Source organism: Mus caroli, unplaced genomic scaffold (assembly GCF_978045245.1).
Source record: "Mus caroli unplaced genomic scaffold, Mus_caroli_1 scaffold_5, whole genome shotgun sequence".
In the NCBI taxonomy this organism is placed as follows: domain Eukaryota; kingdom Metazoa; phylum Chordata; class Mammalia; order Rodentia; family Muridae; genus Mus; species Mus caroli.
Window position 1 is genome coordinate 142,639,561 of NW_028227260.1, and position 7,667 is coordinate 142,647,227.

A 7,667-nucleotide genomic window follows, 5' to 3' on the forward strand; every position below is an offset into this window, starting at 1 on the left:
CTGATGCTGTGACTCTTTAATACAGTTTCTCATGTGGTTGTGACCCCCAACCATGAAATTATTTTCATCGCTACTTCTTGACTATAATTTTGCTACTGTTATAAATAGTAATGTAAATATCAAATATGCCAGCTATCTGATATTTGACCTCTGTTAAAGGATCATTTGAATGCAAAAGACCACATGCTCACAGGTTAAGAACTGTATGCTCTAAGAACTTCATTTATCTGCCTCTAGGGATCCAGGAAAAATGATTGATATGTTAAGATAACTTGCTATTATCCAGAGGATAAGGGTTGGGTTCCAAACACCTACATTAGTGGCCTCACAATCACTTGCCCTGTAACTCCAGTCCCATGAGATCTGATGCCTTCTTCTGTCACTGTGCGCACCTATACATAAGACATATACTCATGCAGACATGCACATACATATCTATTAATAAATATATCTTTTTAAAAAGAACATTTTATTAGATGTTTTCTTCATTTACATTTCAAATGCTAACTCTTTTCCAAGTCTCCTCTCCAAAAATTCCCTATACAGTTCCCCCTTCCCCCTGCTCTCTAATCCACTCACTCCCACTTCCTGCACCTGGCACAACCCTATACTGAGGCACAGAATCTTCGCAAGACCAAGGGCCTACTAGGCCAACCTCTGTTATATATGCAGATAGAGACACGAGCACTGGGCATACTGGTTAGTTCATATTATTGTTCCTCCTATAGGGTGGCAGACCACTTCAGCTCCTTGAGTACTTTCTCTAGCTCCTTCATTGGGCACCCTGTATTCCATCCAATAGATGACTGTATTTGCCAGGCACTGGCATAGACTTACAGGAGACAGCTATATCAGGGTCCTGTCAGCAAAATCTTGTTGGTATATGCAATAGTGCCTGGGTCTGGTGGTGGTTTATGGAATGGATCCAAGGGTGGGGCAGTTTCTGGATGGTCCTTCTTTCAGTTTCAGCTCCGAACTTTGTGTCTGTAACTCCTTCCATGGGTATTTTGTTCCCCCTTCTAAGAAGGATTGAAGTATCAACACTTTGGTCTTCCTTCTTCATGAGTTTCATGAGTTTTGCAAATTGTATCTTGGGTATTCTAAGTTTCTGGGCTAATATCCACCTATCAGTGAGTGCATATCATGTGTTTTCTTTTGTGATTGGGTTACCTCACTCGGGATATCCTTAGCTCCCTCCATTAGCCTAAGAATTTCATAAATTCATTGGTTTTAATTGCTGAGTAGTAGTACTCCATTGTGTAAATGTACCACATTTTCTGTATCCATTCCTCTGTTGAGGGACATTTGGGTTCTTTCCAACTTCTGGCTATTATAAATAAGGCTGCTATGAACATAGAGGGGCATGTGTCCTTATTACAAGTTGGAGCATCTTCTGGGTATATGTCCAGGAGTAGTATTGCTGGATCTTTCAGTAGAAATATGTCCAATTTTCTGAAGAACTGCCAAACTGATTTCCAGATTGGTTGTACCAGCTTGCAATACCAACAATGGAGGAGTGTTCCTCTTTCTCCACATCCTCGCCAGCACCTGCTGTTACCTGAATTTTTTTCTTAGCCATTCTGACTGGTGTGAGGTGGAATCTCAGGGTTGTTTTGATTTGCATTTCCCTGATGATTAAGGATGTCGAACATGTTTTCAGGTGCTTCTCAGCCATTCAGTATTCCTCCGTTGAGAATTCTTTGTTTAGCTCTGTACCCCATTTTAAAATAGGATTATTTGGTTTTCTGGAATCCAACTTCTCGAGTTCTTTATATTTATACTGGATATTAGTCCCCTATCTGATTTAGAATTGGTAAAGATCCTTTCCCAATCTCTTGGTGGCCTTTTTGTCTTATTGACAATGTCCTTTGCCTTACAGAAGCTTTACAATTTTTTGAGGTCCTATTCGTCAATTCTTGATCTTACAGCACAAGCCATTGCTGTTCTGTTCAGGAATCTTTCCCTATGCCCATATCTTCAAGGCTCTTCCTCACTTTCTCCTCTATTAGTTTCAGTGCCTATGGTTTCATATGGAGTTCCTTGATCCAGTTAGACTTGAGCTTTGTACAAGGAGATAAGAATGGAACAATTTGCATTCTTCTACATGCTAACTGCCAGTTGAGCCAGCACCATTTGTTGAAAATGCTGTCTTTATTCCACTGGATGGTTTTAGCTCCCTTGTCAAAGATCAAATGACCATAGGTGTGTGGGTTCATTTCTGGGTCTTCAATTCTATTCCATTGATCTACCTTTCTGTCACTATACCAGTACCATGCAGTTTTTATCACAATTGCTCTGTAGTACAGCTTGAGGTCAGGGATGGTGATTTTACCAGAGGTTCTTTTTTGTTGAGAATAGTTTTTGCTATCCTAGGTTTTTGTTATTCCAGGTGAATTTGCAAATTGCCCTTTCTAACTTGATGAAGAATTGAGTTGGAATTTTCCACATGCAGTTGATGGGGATTGCATTGAATCTGTAGATTGCTTTCAGCAAGATAGCCATTTTGACTATATTAATCCTGCCTATCCATGAGCACGGGAGATCTTTCCATCTTCTGAGATCTTCAATTTCTTTCTCCAGAGACTTGAAGTTCCTTTTTAAAAAAATGTTTATTAGATATTTTCTTCATTTACATTTCAAATGCTATCCTGAAAGTCCCCTATACCCCCCGTGCCCTACTCCCCTACCCACCCACTCCTACTTCTTGGCCCTGGCATTCCCCTGTACTGGGGCATTTTAAGTTTGCAAGACCAAGGGGCCCCTCTTCCCAATGATGGCCAACTAGGCCATCTTCTGCTACATATGCAGCTAGAAACACGAGCTCTGGGAGGTGGGGGGTACTGGTTAATTCATATTGTTGTTCCACCTATAGGGTTGCAGACCCCTTCAGCTCCTTGGGTACTTTCTCTAGCTCCTCCATTGGGGGCCCTGTGTTCCATCCAGTAGATGACTGTGAGCATCCACTTCTGTATTTGCCAGGTAAAGGCATAGTCTCACATGAGAGACTTGAAGTTCTTATCAAACAGATCTTTCACTTCCTTTGTTTGAGCCATACCAAGGTACTTTATATTATTTGTGACTACTGTGAAGGGTGTTGTTTCCCTAATTTGTTTCTCAGCCTGTTTATCCTTTGTGTAGAAAAAGGACACTGATTTGTTTATGAACCCTTTTTTTTTTATAAATAAAACCAAACATTTATTTACACCAAAGAATTCCAACACTGGGTCTTTCACGTATGAAGGACAAAGTATTATATATATACACACAGCAAGGGATGGCAGGGCCATAACAACAGAACTGATAGTTTCCCACAATTACAGGTCTACCATTTCTGGTTCACTGGAGATAATGGCTCTGCTCCTGCCTCTCAAACACACTTCCAATTCTGAGAGCAGGGCTCCTCACTGGATGGCATGTGAAGAAAGGGCAAGGCAGGGAGGAGAAAGGACAAAGCTTAAAATGAACCCAGTGCGGCCACATCACCCATTAGCTCATAAGAGTGCTAGCATGAAACTTATAGGGACAATATTTCTTTTTTAAAAAGCAATAAATTATGCCCACTAACTGTCTTCAAAATGGCCAAGTCAACGAAAACTGAAAAAAAAAATCTGCCTTCCCTCTCCTAGCAGCTATGAAGCACAGCATGTCTGGAGATGAAAAGGGAAAGACCAAAAGTAGGAGCCCAGAAAGGAAAAGTATCACAAATAGAAACTCAACTAAAATTAAAATCATTTAGGGTTAGGTTAGTAAGACATGATTCGTTCAGAAAAAAGCATTGGATCTGTCTGCATGCTGGGTAGACTTTTAACATCTTGATGTAAATAAGACAGACCCACCTCTACCTGAGCAGGAGTAAGCCAGGGATGCAGTCCTGGAAAGAAGAGATGAAGTGGCCAGCCAGCAGAACAGTGTTGCAGGATGGACTGGGTCCTCCCTCCCCACCTCCTCCCTCCCCTCCTCCCTGATGAGCTACAGTTTACAATCTCTGGAGAAGAACATGAGATATAAGCGCCAAGAGTGTACAATGTGGAGAGAGCAACATGAGAAGGGGATGAAATCTCCACCCAAATGCAGCAGCTGGGACTGAGGCCAGTTTATCTTTTTTCTTTAGTGGTGATAAACTGAATTTGGAAGGGGAGAAAAATTTTGTCCATGAAATATTCCACATGCGGGTAATTTTTTCAGGGAATCCCCTGAGTTATGAAAAGTCCAAGTTTTTTTGTTTGTTTGTTTGTTTTTGTTTTTGTTTTTATTTTTGAAGAAAAAAGAAAGAAAGAAAATCAGCCTGTAATTTTTTTTTCTCAACTACTAAATCCACAAGCAACGGTTCAGACACAGTGCTGCTGAAGTGTTCTCACCCCTCCCAACCAGGCGCAAGCTGCATCAAGGAGAAGGTGGACTTCCCCATCTCTGCTCGGGCAGCAGAAGATAGATGGGGGTCATTACTGTTGAGCGCCAGCGGCAGCTGAAACAGGTATCCCAAGTGAGTTGGCAGCAGCAATCACTGATGGGCCTGCCAGAGGTCCAAGGGTTGAAGGGGTTGGCGCTGAAGAAATCACTGACATCATATTGGCGCTGGTGACAGGTGTGCTGCCCTCTGCCATGCTAGTGGAACTCATTCGAGCCTGGTCCTTCACAACAGTGTAGAAGTAAGGGTGCTCCATGGCCTTTCATGCAGTGAGCCGTGACTGGTGGTCGTGTCGCAGCAGCTTGTCCAGAAAATCCAAGGCCTCAGGGCTGACAAGATGCTGGTTTTCACTGTGGACAAAGCGTTCCCATCGCTTACGGGAGTGTCTGCCGAAGATAATCATTGAAACATGGATCTAATTCAAAGTTGTACTTGTCAATTTAGTCATATAAATCTTCTGTTTCCAGAACCTTGGCTATCCTCACCAACTGATCATAATTGTCATGTCCATGGAAAAATGGCTCCTTCCGGAAGATCATACTTGCCAGCATACAACCCAAGCTCCACATATCCAAAGTATAATCGTACATCTGATAATCTACAAGTAGCTCTGGACCTTTGAAATATCGAGAAGCAACTCGAACATTATTGGCCTGGATGGTAAAACTCAGCTAAACCCCAGTCTATTAGCCGAAGCTTTCTGTGCTCATGATCAATCATGACATTATGGGGTTTCACATCTCCGTGCATAATCCCCATGCTGTGACAATAATCCAGGGCTTTCAGAATTTCATACATGTAAAAGCGAATGTCATAGTCTGTTAACGTCTGGTACAATTAATTGCTTGAAGTCTGTGTTGTTTACACGTTCAAAACCCAAGGCACAGGGTGACACAGGGCCTGTTACAATGTCTGCAAGTGTGATGATGTTGGGCCCACCTCTCAAATTCTCCAAAATCTTTATTTCACGCTTAATTTTCTTCTTTTTTACTGTTTTGAGAATTTTAACAACAACTTTTTCATTATTTGTGATGTTGATGGCTTTAAACACTTCACTGTATTTGCCCCTGCCTAATTTTCAAACAAGCTGATAGTCATCTTGATTTCCCCATTCCACCACATGTGATTCATAATCCCAGTTCTCTCGGGGTCTGTGTGTGTTAACATCTGTGTAAACTATGGCCCTGCTTGGCACGGGTCCCGACATGTCAGACATGTTGACAGACAAAGATGAACTTGATGTTTGAAGATCCGGCAGTCACTGTGTTCAAAAGCAGACATTGGTAAGACTTTGTTTCAGACCCTTTTTCTTCACACTGCCTTGGAAGCGGCAGCGGCAAAGGCACGCTCCCCTATCCTCACACAGACAATATGGCGGCAGTGGAGGAGGAGACACAAGGCTCAGCTGCCAGTCGGGGGGGACCAGAGCGAGGCTGCAGCCTCTGTTGCCAGGAGCATGAACATTTTTTTTAAGGCGGCCTTTTGTTAAAACATCTATGAAAAAAAATTTCAAAAAGCCAGGCATAGTGGCACATGCCTTTAATCCCAGCACTCTTGGGGCAGAGGCAGGTGGATTTCTGAGTTTGAGGCCAGCCTGGTCTACAGAGTGAGTTCCAGGACAGCCAGGGCTACACAGAGAAACCCTGTCTCCAAAAACAAAAACAAACAAACAAACAAAAAACAATCCATGTGCCTTTAATCACAACACTTGTGAGGCTGAGATAGGGAGATGGTGAGTTTAAGGCCAACCTGGGCTACATAATAAGATCTAACTGAAAGCAAAGAGAAAAGAAATGTAATCCTCAATTTTCATTTCTCCATTCCTCTCTTGGAGCTGAAATGACAAAGTTCTGATCAATAAAGAATATTAAAAGTTAGATATGGAACCCTATAGGTGGAACAACAATATGAGCTAACCAGTACTCCCCCACCCCCCAGAGCTCGTGTCTCTAGCTGCATATGTATCAGAAGATGGCCTAGTCGGCCATCATTGGAAAGAGAGGCCCCTTGGTCTTGCAAACTTTATATGCCTCAGTACAGGGGAACGCCAGGGCCAAGAAGTGGGAGTGGGTGGGTAGGGGAGTGTGGGGGGGGAGGGTATGGGGGACTTTGGGGATAGCATTGGAAATGTAAATGAAGAAAATACTTAATAAATTAAAAAAATAGATATGGAACTTCTAATCATATAAGTCTCATGAAGTTGTCTTAAATGGAGGAATTATTCTCTCTTCCTCCTCTCTGCTGCCTGTAATGCAGTTATCTGAGAAGATGAGATGTAAGAAAACTTACATACAATAGTATATACATCTGTTCATTTATTTTACATGGTCAGTAAACTTCTTTTCTTTGAAGCAATCATAATTTGGAATTTTGAGTTACAAGAAGTGAATATAATCCTTTTGACATACTCTAAACCCTCCCATCTACCTTTCCTTCCTCTCAATTCAAGGCCTCAATCATGAAATATATAAATAGATAGTAGATAGATAGTGTACTGGCTAGTTATGTGTCAACTTGACATGGCTGGAGTTATCACAGAGAAAGGAGCTTCAGTTGAGGAAATGCCTCCATGAGATCCAACTGTAAGACATTTTCTCAATTAGTGATCAAGGGGGAAAGTCTCCTTGTGGGTGGGACCATCTCTGGGCTGGTAGTAAGAGAGCAGGCTGAGCAAGCCAGGGGAAGCAAGCCAGTAAGTAACGTCCCTCATAGCCTCTGCAGCTCCTGCTTCCTGACCTGTTTGAGTTCCAGTCCTGACTTGCTTAGTGAAAAACAGCAGTATGGAAGTGTAAGCCAAATAAACCCTTTCCTCCCCAACTTGTTTCTTGGTCATGATGTTTGTGCAGGAATAGAAACCCTGACTAAGACAGAAAGATAGATAGATAGATAGATAGATAGATAGATAGATAGATAGATAGATAGATAGATAGATAGATAGATGAGATAGATATGAGAAAGAAATATAAATGTATATATCTGTACCTATGTGTTTCTAATTAAATAATACATCTGCTAAGATTGAATAATATTACTCATATGTATGTTTTCAGAGAGCTCACCATTTGGGTAATAAATTAGTAATCTTTTAACTGGGGAAGACTTTTTTCCATTCCTTAGTTGCCTGCAGTTGCTTGGTAGATTTGAGGCTTTTTGAGCTTTTCCCTGCCTTGTAGTTAGAGACCGTAGTCTCTAACTACATTCTAAATATTGGTCCTTAGACCCACATAAAAGTGTGGTCCTCACCCTGCATCAAAGAAAC

General features: G+C 41.8%; 1 pseudogene; it reads right to left on the minus strand.

Annotated features, from left to right (window-relative positions):
• Window positions 1-4,442: 4,442 nt before the first annotated feature.
• On the minus strand, window positions 4,443-5,731 carry LOC110287143 (casein kinase II subunit alpha-like; annotated as a pseudogene).
• Window positions 5,732-7,667: the final 1,936 nt, after the last annotated feature.